The sequence below is a fragment of the Hyla sarda genome, chromosome 5 (assembly GCF_029499605.1).
Source record: "Hyla sarda isolate aHylSar1 chromosome 5, aHylSar1.hap1, whole genome shotgun sequence".
Classification (NCBI taxonomy): domain Eukaryota; kingdom Metazoa; phylum Chordata; class Amphibia; order Anura; family Hylidae; genus Hyla; species Hyla sarda.
Window position 1 is genome coordinate 74294520 of NC_079193.1, and position 21034 is coordinate 74315553.

The 21034-nt window shown below is 41.9% G+C and overlaps 1 long non-coding RNA gene across 2 annotated transcripts in view; it reads right to left on the reverse strand.

Annotated features, from left to right (window-relative positions):
• The window catches only part of LOC130272540 (uncharacterized), an 85182-nt gene extending 64535 nt beyond the window's left edge, over positions 1–20647 (reverse strand). Inside the window, exons 1-2 of one of the 2 annotated variants that reach the window (XR_008843604.1) lie at positions 20611–20647; positions 3494–3532 (exon numbers count right to left, since the gene is read on the reverse strand). This is a non-coding gene — a long non-coding RNA (uncharacterized LOC130272540). Of the gene's footprint in view, positions 1–1583; positions 1827–3493; positions 3533–20610 lie in introns of those variants that run through there. The other variant, XR_008843603.1, reaches the window with a different exon arrangement.
• Between the last annotated feature and the right edge of the window lie 387 nt (positions 20648–21034).

Here is a 21034-nt window from a genome sequence, read left to right on the forward strand (position 1 = left end):
TGCTCATTAAAACTCACTGGGGCAAGTAACAGGTGTGAGTAATATAAAAATCACACCTAAAAGCAGATAAAAAGGAGAGAAGTTCACTTAGTCTTTGCATTGTGTATCTGTGTGTGCCACACTAAGCATGGACAACAGAAAGAGGACAAGAGAACTGTCTGAGGACTTGAGAAAAAAATTGTGGAAAAATATCTCAAGGTTACAAGTCCATCTCCAGGTATCTAGATTTATCATTGTCCACAGTGCGCAACATTGTCAAGAAGTTTTCAACCCATGAAACTGTAGCTAATCTCCCTGGGCGTAGATGGAAGAGAAAAATTTATGAAAGGGGTCAATGCAGAATAGTCCAGATGGTGGATAAGCAGCCCCCAACAAGTTCCAAAGATATTCAAGCTGTCATGCAAGCTCAGGGAGCATCAGTGTCAGCACGAACTATCCATCGACATTTAAATCAAATGAAATGCTGTGGCAGGAGACCCAGGAGGACCCCACTGCTGACACAGAGACATAAAAAGGCAAATCCTTCTGGGAAAATGTCTTGTGGACAGATGAGACCAAGATAGAGCTTTTTGGTAAAGCACATCATTCTACTGTTTACCAAAAACAGAATCAGGCCTACAAAGAAAAGAACGCAGTACCTACAGTGAAATATGGTGGAGGTTCGATGATGTTTTGGGGTTGTTGTTTTTTTGGGGCCTCTGGCACTGGGTGCCTTGAATGTGTGCAAGGCATCATGAAATCTGAGGATTAGGAATGGATTTTGGCTCGCACTGTACAGCCCAGTGTCAGAAAGCTGGGTTTGCGTCCGAGATCTTAGGTCTTATAGCATGACAATGACCCCAAACATGTGTCAAAAAGCACCCAGAAATGGATGGCAACAAAATGCTGGGGAGTTCTGAAGAGGCCAGCATTGAGTCCAGATCTAAATCCCATTGAACACCTGTGGAGAGATCTTAAAATTTCTGTTGGGAAAAGGCGCCCTTCCAATAAGAGAGACGTGGAGCAGTTTGCAAAGGAAGAGTGGTCCAACATTCCGGCTGAGAGGTGTAAGAAGCTTATTGATGTTTATAGGAAGCGACTGATTTTAGTAATTTTTTCCAAAGGGTGTGCAACCAGATATTAAGTTAAGGGTGGTAATAATTTTGTCCAGCCCATTTTTGGAGTTTGGTGTGACATTATGTCCAATTAGCTTTTTTTCCTCTCTTTTTTGGTTTAGTTCCAATACACACAAAGGGAATAAACATGTATATTGCAAAACATGTGTTACTGCAATCCTTTTCTGTGAGAAATACTTAATTTTCTTGAAAAATTTCAGGGGTGCCAACATTTATGGCCATGACTGTAAAGTTGTGAGCCTGATTGGAAACAGGAACCAATGTGACTAATAACACGGTACAGATGCAATATATATATTAATGTATGAATAGGTAAAGAAAAGGCTAGCTAGGCTACTGCAGATGTATACGCATGGTCAGCACTGATGGGGTTTGACTCCTATGATCCTAAGCAAAGTGGTGCTATACGTCAGGTGGCTCTCAAGTGATGTATGCAATCTCAATAGAAAAAGAGACGTAGCAACTCACCAATCGCTGAAATGTCTTTATTGTGTTAACTTCAGATTGATCACAAAAGACAGCGGGATCGTGCGGGTGCTGGCGTGGGTGAGGGAGCGGGTGGGTGTGGCTAGACGACAGCTCTGTTTCACGTCATCTGACACTTCATCCGGTCTGGCTCGGACAGGTGTAACTGAATCTTTATACTCACACCCCGCTCAAGGGCGGGGGTTACAGGTGAGTGAAACAGGGTAATGTGAACGGGTACATACAACTTATGACATAGTGCACATAAAAAAAAAAAAAAACATCTTTAAAAACAAATGACCTGTTTTTTTCTATAGGTAAGGGGATAGATAATAAGAATAATAAGAAAACTGATTATCTTACAACAGAGACTGAGACGAGTTCGTCGGATGACACACAGAAGCCAACAGGCACACATGGGGGTATATCACGAGCTGCCGCCCCTTTAGGCGAAAGACTAGAAGGAGCCAGAGAAAAAAGCGCCTTCAATACTTGGATAAAGTCAAGAAACGCAAGAATGTCACCTGGAGAGAGAAAAATATAAAAATTTCATAAATCTCACGGACACTCCGTTAACAGACGCATGTTTGTCTGTCCTTTCAAAAGGACTACATTTTGGGTTAAATGAGGACTTTAGATTCCATCATTTTGAAATTGAATTGCATAAAGCCCTCCGTAAGATTAATATTCACAGGCATTTTTCGAATATTAAAACTATCACTGCAGTAGAAAAGGAGGGAGAAATCCCATGTGATGTTAGTCAGTTACATTTCCCCATGGTACCAGAGTTTAATATCTATGAATTAGCATGTTTAGATACATTGTGTCAATTACAGGGATTGGAAGAGGGCCCCCCCAGATAGGAGGCAGAATACCTATTTTTCTGGAGGTAATCCCTCATCTTTTAATTCACAACCAATACCAGGAGGAGCTGTCAACATGTTTCAGCGAGCAGTTTTAAAAGACTTCAAGGCCATAATATACCCCCAGAAAGAGTATAACATCACAAGGGAAGTAAAAATAGCATTAAACTGGTTAGCAGACCAACCCCAGCTAGTAATATCAAAGGCAGACAAAGGGGGGTCTATAGTGGTCTGGAGTAAAGACCAACATGATAGAGAAGTCACACGACAATTATCTGATACCACTGTATATACCAAACTTACAGAAAATCCAACAGGCAGAGTTATACAAAATTGAGGAATTTCCTATCAAAATATGTCAGACTAGGACAAATCTGTGAGAAAACCATGGAAAAATTAATTCCGCAGGTTCCCCAAGTACCAAAATGGTACATTGTGCCAAAAGTGCACAAGTCGCGGACCCAACCCCCGGGACGTCCAATCGTCTCGGGGATTGGGTCTGTGACGGAGGCACCGTCGTCCTACATGGAATGGCTATTGTCACCCCTCTTGCCGTGTATACCGGCGTACTTAAAGAACACAGATGAATTACTGCGCAGAGTACACAACTTTCAATGGGAGGAGACTTATCATATGGCATCAATTGATGTTGAGATCCTATACCACATGATACCACATGATGCGGGTATATGGGCTCTCAAGACCTTCCTGGATAAGTCGGAGAAATCATTGACTTTTCAAAACTTTATCACAGAGGGTGTAGAACTGATTCTAACACAGAACCCATTCATGCAAGCAGGAGATTGGTATGTGCAGAACCGGGGTACCGCGATGGGTACCCCGGTTTCATGCACATACGCCAATATATTTTTGGCTATCATGGAGAGTAAAATCATATATTCATCTAATAACCCATTTTTGAAAAACATTAAACTTTACATGCATTACGTCGACAACGTATTCGTAATTTGGGATGGGTCGGCCGACCTATTCAAACAGTTTGTGACATATATGAATGATACCAATAACCAAAATATGTTATTTACTTACCAGTTTGGTGATCAACAGCTTGATTTCCTTGATGTCCATCTGTGAGCAGAAGGGAATATAATCAAAACTACGGGTTATAGAAAGGACATCAGTGAAAATACCCTACTACATTTCAAAAGCTCACATCCATTGCATGTACAGAGAGGTATTCCGTACACTCAGTTCCTGCGCCTGAGAAGAATTAACACCGAGGATTCGGAGTATCAAACTCAGGCGCGGGAACTGAAAACACGCCTATTGGAATGTGATTACCCCCAAGATATAATTGAACAAGCATACCAAAAAGTTCAGAAAAAAACTAAACAAGTACAGTGTGTCAATCAAAATCAAAAAGATAAAGACAAAAAACATTTTATTTTTAGTTTCCACAATTCCCCAATGAACGATACTATAAAAAGAACAATAAACAAACATTGGTATATTTTCGAAACTGATAATGACTTGATGGAAGTGGCGAAAAATCGCCCTATTGTCAACTACAAACGTAGTACCACCATAGCAGGTTATCTAAATAGAAGGATAAAAAACAACAAAAAACAACAAACTACTTGGTTAAATAAAACAGCCCCTAGTGGCAATTTCCCCTGTAAATCCTGCAGCGTATGTAAACTAAATCTTCAACAGAAAGAGTTCAGAGTAGGGAGCACCACCGTGCAAGGCAAACAGCTTATTACATGCCGCAGTACACATGTCGTATATGCGCTCGTGAGTACTTGCGGCATGTATTTTATTGGAAAAACTAAAAGAAATTTAAATAAAAGAATAAAAGAACATATCTACAGCCTCACAATAGGCAAGGGATCACCGAAGTTCATTAGACATATGCAGGAAGTCCATAACAACAATGTTAATCATTTAAAGTTCGCAGGTATAGAGAGAGTATTGGCTATGGGTCAGGGGATAGATCGTGACAGTATCCTCATGAAGAAAGAGGTTAAATGGATAAGTTACCTGGAGGCATTAGGGCCCATGGGTATGAATGATCGTAATGATCTATCCCCTTACCTATAGAAAAAACAGGTTGGTTGTTTTTAAAGGTGTATTTTGGGTTTTTTATGTGCACTATGTCATAAGTTGTATGTACCCGTTCACATTACCCTGTTTCACTCACCTGTAACCCCCGCCCTTGAGCGGGGAGTGAGTATAAAGGTTCAGTTACACCTGTCCGAGCCAGACCGGATGAAGCGTCAGATGACGTGAAACAGAGTTGTCGTCTAGCCACAACCACCCCCTCCCTCACCCACGCCAGCACCCGCACGATCCCGCTGTCTTTTGTGATCAATCTGAAGTTAACACAATAAAGACATTTCAGCGATTGGTGAGTTGCTACGTCTCTTTTTCTATTGAGATTGCATATATATATATATTAACCATTTGTGATGAGCGGCAGGGGCCATATTCGAATTCGCAATATTTCACGAATATATGGACGAATATTCGTCCTATGTTCGTGAAATTCGCATATTTGTCTTTTTTCAATGCAAAAATTCGTAATAAAATTTGCATAGTGCACATGTGCAATTATATCATTCACTAAAAAGAAGGGAGGAATCAGTGTCCAGTCTGCAAGTGCAAATATTCGCATAAATATTCGCATAAATTCACATAAAAATGAATATTCGTTATTATGAATATATATATTTATTCCAATAAAAACAGAGATCTGCTGGCACTACCAATATCCAGAAAAGGTGGGGGCTCCTATTCTTCTAGTGGAGGTGGGTATGTGTCTACTGTGTGGTGAAATGTGTGACAATGGTGGTGCTCTGCTCCGGAATGACACAGTACATGCAAATCCACAGTTCAAAGAAAGAGAATAGAGCGGTCACTCACTAATGCTTTAGACTTTATTCACACATGTAGGGTACAAGCAGGTGCGCATAAAACAACCCTACATGTGTGAATAAAGTCTGAAGCATTGGTGAGTGACCGCTCTATTCTCTTTCTTTGGACTGTGGATATATATATTTAAATTCTAAATATTTGCAAAATTGCAAAGTGCCGATATTCGCGGTAAAAATTCACATTTCGAATATTCGCACTCAACACTAATAACCATCTGTCCTATATTGTAAATCAAATTATTTTAAAAAGATCCAGCAGATGGCAGCAATGTAGCACTATAAAGAATATCTGTAATCTTTCAAATGCATTCACAGCTCTTATTCGCCTATATTCCGAACCTTATCAATACAATCAACTGAGCGCTCAGAAGTAAGAAAAAATTGTGAGACAATAAACCATTTCTTGGCACAGAAAACTATGAGATTTTTCAGAAATGCCTTTTCTCTTTTTACAATGTCTTAGGTGGAAAAGACAACATGTGACAAATCAATGGTAAAAAAACTGGGCCAAATCTTGAAGATTTATTTCCCCCCTGCATAGCCCTTTGTGATGTACTGTATCCATAGCATAGGCGTGCGCACGGGGTGTGCCGGGTGTGCCTGGGCACACCCTAATCAAGCCCGGGGGGGGGGGGGGGGGGATCCGCGGCCGCCACTAAGCAGCTGTACTGGGGAACTGTACTGTACCAGTACAGTTCCCCCACATTAGGTGCAGTACAATTCCCCCACATAAGATGCAGTATAGTTCCCCCACATTAGGTGCAGTATAGTTCCCCCACATTAGGCTGGCAGTACAGTTCCCCCACATTAGGTGCAGAACAGTTACCCCACATTAGGTGCAGTACAGTTTCCCCACATTAGGTGCAGTACAGTTCCCCCACATTAGGTTGGCAGTACAGTTCCCCCACATTAGGCGCCACCTAATGTGGGGGAACTGTACTGCACCTAATGTGGGGGAACGATACTGCACCTAATGTGGGGGAACGATACTGCCAAACTAATGTGGGAGAACTGTACTGACAACCTAATGTGGGGGAACTGTACTGACAACCTAATGTGGGGGAACTGTACTGACAACCTAATGTGGGGGAACTGTACTGCCAACCTAATGTGGGGGAACGATACTGCAAACCTAATGTGGGGGAACTATACTGCCAACCTAATGTCAGGGAACTAAACTGCCAACCTGATGTGGGGGAACTATACTGCCAACCTAATGTGGGGGAACTATACTGCAAACCTAATGTGCGGGGACTTATACTGCACCTATATGAGTGCAGATCTGTTTATGTATGTGTGCATGCAAGCAAGAGTGTATTTGTGTGTGTATGTATATATATATATATATATATATATATATATATACACACATGTGCGCGCGGCGTTAGTTTGTGCTTTAGGGTGCACACCCTAATGCAATAGGCTGCGCACGCCTATGATCCATAGGATATGTCATTAATGTCTGATAGATGCGGGCCCCACCTATGTGTAGACACATATTTAGGAGAATGAGAAAGGAAGAGGGGCTTTGTATACAGCTATCTCCATTTACTTTTATGGCAGTTTCTAAAATGCCCAGGTGGCACTGGAAATCAACTCTGTATCAGAAATTCATTCATTGGTTTTCCTAAGAACACAAAATTAGGCTAAGTTTACATCAGTGTTGTGCTCTGTTGTGAGGAGCTCCATCGCTGAGTCTGTCTAAATTACGGGACTTTAGCAATGGGATCCATCAAGACCCGGAGGCATCCGTTGTGCTCTGTTCAGGGTCCATTCAGCACAAAAAATAAAGCCGACTGGACATCGGACAGAGCACAATGCTGATGTGAACTTAACCTTATACAGTTATTACACTTTCATTTATTATTAAAATAAAATTATTTTGAATTTTTTTTAAAATACTAGATGATTGTTAATACTGTAAAAATATTTACATATATTGTTTTTAGTGATTTTTTTTAAATGTCAATGATTATGAATGATGTTAGAAGATATGAAAGTAAATAAAAAGGGGTTATCTTAGGTCAGCATACCACGTCTAAAAGTATCTGATTGCCAGGGTTCCCAATCTATGTGCTAGAATGAAAAATCTCTTGGCATGCATTACATGGATCACATAGATGGCCACTGCAAGAAAAATGTATACCTGCATGCTGATTCCCCCAGCTATAGCAACTAGAGATGAGCGAAATTTTGAAAAATTTGATTCGGCCAATTCGCCGAATTTTTAGAAACATTTTTGTTTGATATGAATTTATTAGTGGGGAATCTACATTAACCTGTTGGGGATGGAGGGCATACCTATATGCCCTTCGCCCACTCCCTTTCTATAACGTGGGGCCATAGCGGATCGGGCCCGGCCTCTAACAACGGCCGGGACCTGTGGCTAATAGCGAGTGGCACTGATCGCGGTGCCGCACGCTATTAACCCTTTAGACGTGGCATTCAAATTTGCTGGTTAGCTCAGGGGGCTGTTCGGGATCGCCGCGAATCGCGGCATCCAGAACAGCTTTCAGGACAGCAGGAGGGTCCCTACCTTACTCCTCACAGTTCAATCGCCGAATGACTGCTCAGTGCTGAGATCCAGGCATGAGCATTCAAGTGACAGAATCATTGATCAACGGTTTCCTATGAGAAACCATTGATCATTGTAAAAGTGGGGAAAAAAAGTGAATAAAGATCATTTAACCCCTTCCCTAATAAAAGTTTGAATCACCCCCCTTTTCCCATAAAAAAACTAAATAAAAATAAAAATAAATATATGTGGTATCTCCGCGTGTGGAAATGTCTGAATTATAAAAATATATAATTTAATTAACCCGCATGGTCAATGGCATACACTCAAAAAAATTCCAAAGTACGAAATAGCGTATTTTTGGCCACTTTTTATTTCATGAAAAAATGAATAGAAAGTGATCAAAAAGTCCGATCAACACAAATGGTACCGCTAAAAACTTCAGATCACATCGCCAATAATAAGCCCTCATCACCCCCTATGTGGAAAAATAAAAAAGTTATAGGGGTCAGAAGAGGACAATTTTAAACGTATAAATTTTCCTGCATGTAGTTATGAAGTACGACAAAATCAAACCTACATAAGTATGGTATCATTTTAATTGCATGGACTTACAGAATAAAGATAAAGTGTCATTTTTACCAAAGAATTTACTGCGTAGAAACGGAAGCCCCCAAAATTTACCAAATTGCATTTTTTCTTCAATTTTGTCACACAATAATTTTTTTTTTCCGTTTCGCCGTAGATTTTTGGGTAAAATGACTGATGCAATTACAATGTAATGGTAATGGTGGTGCAAAAAATAAGCCATCATATGGATATTTAGGTGCAAAATTTAAAGGGTTATGATTTTTAAAAGGTAAGGAGGAAAGGAGGGCCCAGGCCCAGCAGCATCAGCAAACCATATATTGGATGAATGTCACAGCCTGGAGGTGGCTGAAGCATGAAGATACCATATAGTAGATGAATGAGACAGCCTGGAGGTGGCAGCAGCAGCAGCATCAGGAGTCCTGAATGTGACACTAATGCAGAGGAATTTCTGAAACTGGGGATCAGCACCTTGATTAAGTTTTGCAGTATCCATGGCAGCACAGTGAGAGAGCCTGGAGGTGGTAGCATCAACATGGGGACACTATAGAACAGCACAATTAGAGAGCCTGGAGGTGGAAGCATCAGCATGAAGAGACCATAGAGCAGCACAATTAGAGAGCCTGGAGGTGGTAGCATCAGCATGAGGAGACCATAGAGCAGCACAATGAGAGAGCCTAGAGGTGGCAGCATCAGCATGAGGAGACCATAGAGCAGCACAATGAGAGAGCCTAGAGGTGGCTGCATCAGCATGAGGAGACCATTTGGTGGCACAATGACAGAGCATGGAGGCGGTATCATCAGCATGAGGAGACCATATGGCGGCACAATGACAGAGCCTGGAGGTGGCAGCATCAGCATGTGGAGACCATAAGGTGGCACAATGACAGAGCCTGGAAGTGGTAGCATCAGCATGAGGAGACCATTTGGTGGCACAATGACAGACTGTGGAGGTGGTAGCATCAGCAGGAGGAGACCATATTGGCAGCACAATGACAGATCCTGGAGGTGGCAGCATCAGCATGAGAAGACCATATGGCGGCATAATGACAGAGCCTGGAGGTGGTAGAATTAGCATGAGGAGACCATAGAGCAGCACAATGACAAAGCCTTGAGTTGGCAGCAGCAGCCATGCCAAGTGAGGGTTGAGTGTGAGGAACTCACCGACTGTTGACTGGGGGTGTCGGATGTCACTTGGGATGAAGTGGGTGAACGAGTGAACTGATCAATCACAGCTGCTGGGTTGCTGGTCGAGACACGACTGCTAGCTGACACTGGGAGCTCAGACCTCTCGCTGCAACTCCGGCTGCCACACGCCCCTACTCTGCTGCGACCTCTGCCTGCGCCTGATGAATTTAGGCCTCTGCCACTCCACTGTGCGCATCCTGGCACTACTCTGCCTGACATACTTTTTGCGTATATCAGGGGAGTACAATACACTGCGCTTTAAACAGTATTTATCTAGAACAGCAGCTAGTGTGTACTATTAGCTGTCCTTTCACAGTATGTAGGCCCTTGACAGATTAACAGTTACAAAATAGTACACTACTTAGATGTACGTAAGCGGTATGCAATTATGAGGGCAGAAAAATGCACTATAGTACGCCTAAAAATTCTGTATTTATGTAAAACACCAGCCGGTGATTACTTTTGACTGTCCTTTCACAGTATGTAGGCCCATATATAGAAAATTGTACACTACTTAGATGTACGTATGCGGTATGCACTGATGAGGGCAGAGAAATGCTCTACAATATGCCTAAAAACTCTGTATTTTTGTAAAACACCAGCAGGAGATTACTTTTGTCTGTCCTTTCACAGTATGTAGGCCCTTGACAGATTAATATGTAGAAAATAGTACACTACTTAGATGTACGTATGTGGTATGCACTGATGAGGGCAGAAAAATGCGCTACAGTACACTTAAAACAAATATATTTTTGTAAGTAGCAGTACACAACAGTGCTGCAGCCAAAAAAAGCTGTGTACTAAACACAAAATTGCATTCTGTCAAAGATTATTAGGAATGGATTGCTGGATATTATACCGTGTACAGACTAGTATAACCAGTAGACGATTTTTTGTCGAACAAAGACACTGAATTTGCGCTGGAAAATTATTCCTGCCTCCTCTGCTAAGGTTTATGAAGTTGATGCAGCTTGTTGAAATGTATGAGGCAACACAGAGCTATGTGCCCTGTTAGGATTCGGCAGGCTGGATGTGGATCCTCTGTGTCAGAGAGGGATTGGCGTGGACCGTGCCGGCGGACCGGTTCTAAGTTGCTACTGGTATTCACCAGAGCCCGCCGCAAAGCGGGATGGTCTTGCAGCGGCGGTAGCAACCAGGTCGTATCCACCGGCAATGGCTCAACCTCTCTGACTGCTGAGATAGGCGTGGGACAGAAGGACAAGGCAGAGGCAAGGTCAGACGTAGCAGAAGGTCGGGGCAGGCGGCAAGGTTCGTAGTCAATAGCAAGAGGTCAGGTACACTGGTAAGGCAAACACAGAAATAGCTTTCTCAAGGCACAATGGCAACAAGATGCGGCAAGGAAGTGCAGGGGAAGTGAGGTTATATAGACAGGGAGCAGGTGGAGGCTAATCAGACAGATTGGGCCAGGCACCAATCATTGGTGCACTGGCCCTTTAAATCTTAAACAGCTGGCGCGCGTGCGCCCTAAGGGGCGGAGCCGCGCGCGCCAGGACGAGACAGTCGGGGACCGGGACAGGTGAGAGACTTGGGATGCGATGCGATTTCTATAACAATAGCCATGTGCGAACCATAATGCAATGAAGGTAGAAATCGGCTAAGTGCCGGCGCATATGTCTTTCGCGCAGCTCCCTGGTTAGTGGCTGTATATGACTACGTACTCGCGCACGTTCCTCTGCGCATCCGCACTGCGCATGCGTCCATACCGGAGGTTCGGGAATCTATCAGTTAGCGCAGGATTAATGGCGCACATACGTGGACAACTTCCGGCACCAATGAGGAGTTCAGAAGTATGAATGGACTCTGCTGGTTGGTCAAGGATGCTGTCAATCAAGCGAATATAGCAGGATGCATCCTGGTCTAAATTCTATTGGCCAGGAAGCGATCAATCAATAGTCTGCACGGGATTGTGACCAATGAGATGTCATGATAATACAGGAAGTGACATGTTTCAATGACGTCAGAGACAGGAGGTTATTTAAACCCCTGCAAGGCTTGTTTGCACGCCATTTGCCTCTTAGCCCTTGATAAAGCCACAGCCTGTGGCGAAACGTCGGGCGGGCGGGCAATGTGTTAGATTTTTAATTGTCTCACACTATAGATTGTGGACTGCAGCCACAATCTATCTTTTCAATTCACGTAATATAGCATGCAGTGTCATGCCAATCAATGCATTATGGATCAATATGTGTGAGGTTATTTTAATCTTGGCTCATTAAACGTTAAGTTTTATATTGGGTGGGAAATTTAGGGTCTTAGTGACCGCTTAGCGGTCAAATGTTAATAATATTGGATTTACCCTCCACTCATAGGTCCCCCTTGTTGCATTAACTAATTGGAGTTAATCACTCCTTCTTGTGGACCGTCAAGCTTATTATGCACTGATGGCTGGATTTCTGTCCAACAAACCTAATTTAGAGCACTCTAAAGCTGATGCTGCTCATGTCTTTTCACTTCAGAATCTCCCTTTTAATCAAGTTGATATAAATTCAGCTTTTAGGAATTTACAAAAAACTTATAAACAATACTATCGGTCTTGGTGGGAGATTGCTAGTCTCGAAACATATCTTCAGCAAAAAATTGTTTACCGTGGCTTAAGAATTAATATCACCCCTAATTCACATCAAAACGAAACTGAATTCATACAAGGTTGGCAACAACTTCTAACTGAAAACTCCTTACGTATGTTACAATATTTATTAGATTTTGAGAAGGTTGCATTTACAAAAATTGGTACACAGTTGGAAACACAAATTAGTGAAATTCAAATATTTCAAACACAACCTGAGTATCCCTTATTAGAGCAAAAACTTAAAAAACATCTGGATAGTTTTTTAAGTGATATTAAAGAAAGGAAACATAGAAAATACATACGAGACAAAAGGGATTTTGAAACAGGACAGATTTATTTAAAATCACAACAACAAGATTTTCAGGGTAAGGCTGGGTCCACACTACGTTTTGTCCCATACGGGAGCGCATACGGCAGGAGGGAGCTAAAACCTCGCGCTCCCGTATGTGACCGTATGCGTTCCCGTATGCCATTCACTTCAATGAGCCGACCGGAGTGAAACGTTCCGTCCGGTCGGCTCATTTTTGCGCCGTATGCGCTTTTACAACCGGACCTAAAACCGTGGTTGACCACAGTTTTAGGTCCGGTTTAAAAGCGCATACGGCGCAAAAATGAGCCGACCGGACCGAACGTTTCACTCCGGTTGGCTCATTGAAGTGAATGACATACGGGAGCGCATACGGTGACATACGGGAGCGCGAGGTTTTAGCTCCCTCCTGCCGTATGCGCTCCCGTATGGGACAAAACGTAGTGTGGACCCAGCCTTACAGATATACAGATATTTCTGATTCTGAATACTCAGGTACTGAGGATAGTGCTAACGTCCAGAGTGGCCCTAAGAGGTTTCACCCTAGATCGAGATCTAGGAGCAATAAGAGACGTCAACCTTATAGGAAAAATACGGGCACTTTTAAATCTGAGAGTACCCCTAAACCACAAGACCATCTACAACCATGCCCACCTTATACTACTCAAGGAGGTGGTCATCCCTCCATGCACTCACATGGATTATTATCCTCTGTTATATCCAATCCTGCAGAGGTACAAATGACCCCAATGATGCCTGGTCCTATAGCAACAACAGCTGCCCCACGGGTACCTGGCATTCCAACGATTACCCATATGGGAGGATTACCACAGAATCCCCCTCATCCTTTTTTAGAACCAGGGGTCCAATTGAGGGATCGCGACAAATGGGGATACAATCCAATTCCCAGACAATAACTGATGCTACCAGTGACCAATTGCAAATTTGTAACCTGTCATCCCTAGTTTTGAATGAACATCATTTGTCTGTATTACAAAAGGGGTTATCATTTACTCCTACACCACCTTGTAACATTTTCACTTGGACTAAAGATATAAATTTATTTGGCAGAAAGCTTGCCTTACATAAATTTCACAAAAACCTTGCCACTAATCCTGCTGTGAACAGACAACAAGATCAGCAAGTTGTTACTATGCTAGAACAGCTAGAAGAAGAAAGTGAGACAGGAATTGTTTCAGTTGAAGCTCCCTTCTCTAATCTTAAACCCAAGTCAATTTTCACACCATCCTTGTCACAATATTCTAATATCGATACTTTTGTCAAGATGGTTACACATGAGATAAGTTCCCTAAGGTCAAGGACTCCCCATATGCCATCTAATTTATCTATAGAAGAAATCCGAGCACTTGATGAAATACAACAAAATAATGAGATTGTCTGCAAACCTTCTGATAAAGGAGGTAACATCGTCCTGATGGATAAAAGTTACTATAAGGCTATGGTAATGAGATTGTTGAATGATAAAGATACTTACCGTAAACTTGACCATAACCCACTTCAGGAATTCAATCAGAATTTACGTACAATTTTACAAGAGGCAAGAACAGACCAATTGATAACAGAAGAAGAATTCAAATATCTCTTTAATCCATCGCCAACAATAGCTACTTTTTACGCCCTTCCCAAGTTGCATAAACAGAGTTCCCCTATCCCTGGCAGACCCATTGTCTCAGGGTGTGATAATATCACACAAAACATTAGTCACTATGTAGACCAGTTCTTGGCCCCTTTTGTTTCCTCCCTTCCGTCCTTTATTAAGGATACCAAGGATACTGTGAAGAAATTACAGGAGATCACATTCCCTCCAGGTACTCTTATAGCCAGTTTGGATGTGGAATCTCTCTATACAAACATCCAACATGAACAGGGACTTAATGCTGTACAATACTTCCTAACTACTAAAGGCCTTCAGTACACAGCACACAATCAATTTGTTTTGACTCTTTTACGTTTTCTACTTACTCACAATTTTTTCCTTTTTGATAGGCACTTTTATTTTCAGTTGAAGGGCACTGCTATGGGCACTCCTTGTGCACCGAATTATTCTAATTTATTCTTAGGGTGGTGGGAAGACACTCACGTTTTCTCTGACACTTTTCAAGAATTTAATTCTCACATTTTATTTTGGGGTCGTTATATAGATGATATATTGATCTTTTGGGACAGCACTACACAATTATTTCAATCCTTCGTTCAAGCACTTAACACTAATCATATCAATATGCACTTTACTTCTGAAATTCACGATAAATTTCTTCACTTTCTTGACCTCACTATCACTATCGATTCACTTGGTCACATTCACACTTCTATATATCGTAAACCCACGTCAACCAATAGTTTTCTTAATTGGAAGAGTTATCACCCTGTACCATTGAAGAGAGGTATCCCAATCAGTCAATATCTACGAGCCAAAAGGAATTACTCTGATCCTCTTAAATTTCAAGAAGAATGTGATCTCCTGTATAGACGCTTCACCAATAGAGGATATCCCAAGAAAATCCTCCATAAGGCTTTTGCCAGAGCTAGGGCTACTCCAAGATCTGAATTATTACGTGATCACAATTTGGCTAAAGACAATAGTGGCCAAAAGATCATTAGGTGTATCGGAACTTTTGATCAACACAATCAAAAAATCATGAATATACTAAAGAAATATTGGTCTATATTACAGGTGGACAATGACCTTAGGGAGGTGATCTCTACTCACCCCTCTATAACTTATCGTAGAGGACCTAACATTCAAAACCAAATAGTTAGGAGTTTTTATGCAGAGGAGTCTGCATCCAGTTGGTTGAAATCATCAATCCAAGGATCACACCCATGTGGACGGTGCAATTTTTGTAAATACATGCCACGTACAAAAGAATTCTCTAATCCGATTGATAATCGGAAATATCAAATTAGGGATTTCATTACCTGTCAGACGATGGGAGTAGTGTACTTAGCCACATGCAACTGTCCTAAAGTTTATGTAGGAAAGACAGTCCAACAATTGCGTAGGCGCATTTCAAAACATATAAGTACTATTAACACCTATCAAGATACGCCAATTGCTAGGCATATGAGGACTGTACACAATGATGCTCCCTTTGAATTACGTTTCTGTGGCATTACTCAGTGTAAACTGGGTCCGAGACGTGGCAATCTTAACACCAAACTGCTTCACGAAGAAGCCCGATGGATTTGGAGATTAAAATCCCAAAGTCCAAATGGACTGAATGAAGGCTTCACCTATGCAGCCTTCTTGTAGGACAGGAATCACTCATTATAATTGATATTATACAGAAGAGCCGTTATGAGCCTTTTACTAATAATTACACTCATGATTAACTTCCGTTGATGATATGAATTAATTATGACTATACCCATGCAGAACATGACGAGTACTAGTCACCTTTTACTATTGATCACACGATCTTAGCGGTATTATGAATAATACTCCCTTGTCTTGATGTTCTATACCACCGTTGCCAGGCTAGTTGCCCCAATGTCGCCAGATAGTAACTAATTTAGTGTTCTCGAATTAGGTTAGCGATACTCCTGCTGCGCAGTCGTGTGTTCATATTGAGTGGTTGTATTGTGTATCACAGTTTCTATAACAATAGCCATGTGCGAACCATAATGCAATGAAGGTAGAAATCGGCTAAGTGCCGGCGCATATGTCTTTCGCGCAGCTCCCTGGTTAGTGGCTGTATATGACTAAGTACTCGCGCACGTTCCTCTGCGCATCCGCACTGCGCATGCGTCCATACCGGAGGTTCGGGAATCTATCAGTTAGCGCAGGATTAATGGCGCACATACGTGGACAACTTCCGGCACCAATGAGGAGTTCAGAAGTATGAATGGACTCTGCTGGTTGGTCAAGGATGCTGTCAATCAAGCGAATATAGCAGGATGCATCCTGGTCTAAATTCTATTGGCCAGGAAGCGATCAATCAATAGTCTGCACGGGATTGTGACCAATGAGATGTCATGATAATACAGGAAGTGACATGTTTCAATGACGTCAGAGACAGGAGGTTATTTAAACCCCTGCAAGGCTTGTTTGCACGCCATTTGCCTCTTAGCCCTTGATAAAGCCACAGCCTGTGGCGAAACGTCGGGCGGGCGGGCAATGTGTTAGATTTTTAATTGTCTCACACTATAGATTGTGGACTGCAGCCACAATCTATCTTTTCAATTCACTTAATATAGCATGCAGTGTCATGCCAATCAATGCATTATGGATCAATATGTGTGAGGTTATTTTAATCTTGGCTCATTAAACGTTAAGTTTTATATTGGGTGGGAAATTTAGGGTCTTAGTGACCGCTTAGCGGTCAAATGTTAATAATGCGATTCGCGAGCGGGCACGTCCCGCTATGCGAATCGCATCCCTGCCGGCAGTGTCAGTGCAGCGCTCCCGGTCAGCGGGTCTGACCGGGCACTGCAGAGAGAGGAACGCCGCGAGTGCTCCGGGGAGGAGCAGGGACTCGGAGCGCTCGGCGTAACATGCCCCTTTCTGTAATACTATGCTGAAGAAAGTGACTGAGAGGTTAATGCTTGCAGCTGTAGTAGAAATCCTTTTCAGTGGAAAAAAAAATGCTCTCTTTCCACGAGAACGCTGATGTGACTAGGAGGATGTTAAAGGAGTACTCCGGTGGAAAAAAATTTTTTTTTTTCTTTTTTTAAATCAACTGGTGCCAGAAAGTTAAACATATTTGTAAATTACTTCTATTAAAAAATCTTAATCCTTCCAGTACTTATTAGCTGCTGAATGCTACAGAGGAAATTCCTTTATTCTTGTAACACTGATGACATCACGACCACAGTGCTCTCTGCTGACATCTCTGTCCATTTTAGCAACCGTGCATAGCAGATAAATGCTAAGGGCAGCATGGTGGCTCAGTGGTTAGCACTGCTGCCTTGCAGTGCTGGGGCCTTGGGTTCAAATCCCACTAAGGACAACAATAAATAAAGACTTATTATAATAACGTCAGCAGAGAGCAGTGTGTTCGTGATGTCATCAGAGGAAATTATTTTCTTTTTGGAATGCTCTCTGAGTATTCAGCAGCTAATAAATACAGGAAAGATTAAGATTTTTTAATAGAAGTAATTTACAAATATGTTTAACTTTCTGCCACCAGTTGATTTAAAAAAAGGGAAAAAAAATTGTTTTTCCACCGGAGTACCCCTTTAACAATGCAGGACGTATATTTACGTCCTGCGCCGGCTCCCGTGATATGAAGTGGGGTCGCGCTGCGACCCCCCATCACATCGTCGGTCCCGGCGCTCATCAACGGCCGGGTCCCGCGGCTAATACCACACATCGCCGATCGCGGCGATGTGCGATATTAACCCTTTAGAAGCGGCGGTCAAAGCTGATCGCCACTTCTAAAGCGAAAGTGAAAGTATCCCGGCTAGTCAGTCGGGCTGTTCGGGACCGCCGCGGGGAAATCGGCGCCTCTCGAACAGCTTGCAAGACACCGGGAGGGCCCTTACCTGCCTCCTCGGTGTCCGATCGACGAATGACTGCTTCATGCCTGAGATCCAGGCAGGAGCAGTCAAGCGCCTATAACATTGATCACAGGCGTGTTAATACACGCCTGTGATCAGGATGAGAGATCAGTGTGTGCAGTGTTATAGGTCCCTATAGAACCTATAACACTACAAAAAAAAAGTAAAAAAAAAGTGTTAATAAAGATCATTTAACCCCTTCCCTAATAAAAGTTTGAATCACCCCCCTTTTCCCATAAAAAAATAAAACAGTGTAAATAAAAAAATAAATAAACATATGTGGCATCGCCGTGTGCGTAAATGTCCGAACTATAAAAATATATCATTAATTAAACTGCACGGTCAATGGCGTACGCACAAAAAAATTCCAAAGTCCAAAAAAGCGTATTTTGGTCACTTTTTATACCATTAAAAAATGAATAAAAAGTGATAAAAAAGTCAGATCAAAACAAAAATCATACCAATAAAAACTTCAGATCACGGCGCAAAAAAAGAGCCCTCATACTGCCCTGTACGTGGAAAAATAAAAAAGTTATAGGGGTCAGAACAGGACATTTTTAAACGTATACATTTTCCTGCATGTAGTTACGATTTTTTTCCAGAAGTACGACAAAATCAAACCTATATAAGTAGGGTATCATTTTAACCGTATGGACCTACAGAATAATGATGTCATTTTTACCGAAATATGCACTGTGTAGAAACGGAAGCCCCCAAAAGTTACAAAATGACGTTTTTTCTTCAATTTTGTCGCACAATGATTTTTTTTTCCGTTTTGTCGTGAATTTTTGGGTAAAATGACTGATGTCACTGCAAAGTAGAATTGGTGACGCAAAAAATAAGACATAATATGGATTTTTAGGTGGAAAAGTTAAAGGGTTATGATTTTTAAAATGTAAGGAGGAAAAAACGAAAGTGCAAAAACGGAAAAATCCTGAGTCCTTAAGGGGTTAAACGCTGCTGGAATGCACTTTTCTCTGCTGTAACACACACACAGGCTGTCCGTCCTATCTCTCTGCAGTGTATTGTAATGAAGTGAGGAGCCGCAAAATGGCCGCAGATTATATAGGGCTGTGACATCACAGGGGTGATTGGCTGCTGATAGGCTGCATCCTGCATGTCTGTCAGGGTCATCTTGCCTACTTCCCTTCCCGCCTTGCCTTCCCGCATTCCCAGCGTCCCTTGCCCCAGGTATTGATTGACATGTAGATCTGCCATTTTAGATGACCTGGAGCCTGGAACGCTGTAAAATGGAGTTTAATTTGTTGCGAATCGAATATTTCCTGAAATTTGTAACAAATTCGGGTTTATCAGCTTATATTTGCTCATCTCTAATAGCAACAAATAGCCAATCTTAAAAGTTTTTTGTGAGACTACTGAATAGCCCATGTGCCATGTAGAAAACAACATCTGCATCAGCATTTTCGTAGAGTACAATTTGCATCAAATTACATGCATATATTAAGATGGACTTGCAATGGCATTTGTTTAAAGGCAGCTCAACAAATATATATTATTAAGATGTCCTTTAGAATAAATCACATGCCAGAAGGCTAAATATGTACTGTTATTTTATTCGTACTTTTTATTGAGTCACAATTCTGAATAGTTTTTTCTATACTGTATATAGAAAAAAAGCCTCTGTATATTGCTCAAAATGCTGCCTTAAAGGCTGGTGAGGTATGGAAGGGTCTGCAGCAGCAGAAGAGAACTTTGGATTCCACACCCACCATCAGTGATCTCCAAACAATATGTCTCCAGCTATGGCAAAACTACAACTTCCAGCATGTCTGGACAGCCTTTAGCTGTGTGGGCATGCTGTCCAATGTAGTTTTGCCATAGCTGGAGGCACACTGTTTGGAAAATACTGATCTAAGAGCATTACATGGCTTTCCTTCTGCTTTTAATTTAAATTGTTTGATCCCTAGACCCTTTAAAGGACTTCCTGTCTGGTCTGGACACTCTAGCTGGATATTCAGCCAAATCTACATCCCTTCCTAGTGGGAGGGGTTATAATTAAGAAGGTGTAGTGGAAGGGAGGTTGAGTTAGCTGAATTCCCGGCTAGAGTGTATTAACCAGACAGAAACTATGTTATAGGATATACACCCACACATTTCACACAGCAAGAAATTCTCCGGGCTGTGGGAAATACCCTGTGCATTTTGCTATGACCAGACTCACAGGGCTTCCCCATGCAGCGTGGTTTGGGGGCGGGCCTGTGCATCACAGATGGTGGGGATTCTCATTGACCTGAGGAAAAGATGATGCTACAACTCAAAACCGGTTGTCTGTCCTTATTTTATGAAGGATTAAAGCCACATGTGAGTGGTGCCCTTCTTTCTTTTGGTGGATCCCAAGGACCTTAGGCTAGATCCTTCTCATCTCTGATTGTGCCTGTGCCCGTCTCCTGAGCGTGAACAGGATACCGGCAACCTTAACCTTCTGGAAGGACAATCCCTGGTCACCCTGCTCATCTCATTTGTGATCACTACGGGCCAGCAGTGGTGTTGTGCCCCAAGCACAACCCCGACAAGTGAGTAGATTACTACTCCTGATGTACTTACCACATATTTAGGGTAACGGAACCTAGAGCACCCTCTCCATTATTTTTTCTTCTGTATAAGATAAAAAAAATACCAATTTCAATGCTTTTATTTATCCAACCATGAAAGCAGTTTGTGGTGGTAATATTTTATTAGCACTGCAGCATATTTGCTTTTAGGCATTTAGTAGCTCAAGCATTTGGACCCCCAATTCCTAGCAATGTGCCTTTACTTTCTACAGTTGAAAAAAACCTATAGTTTTCTATAACATGCATATTATAAACCTAAAATATTAAAAGTTATTTTGCTTTGCTTCTAAGTATGGCAATTTTGCATAAAAAATAAGTACTTTTAAAAATAAGTACTATTTAAATATACAGTCATGGCCATACATGTTGGCACCCCTGAATTTTTTCAAGAAAAGGAAGTATTTCTCACAGAAAAA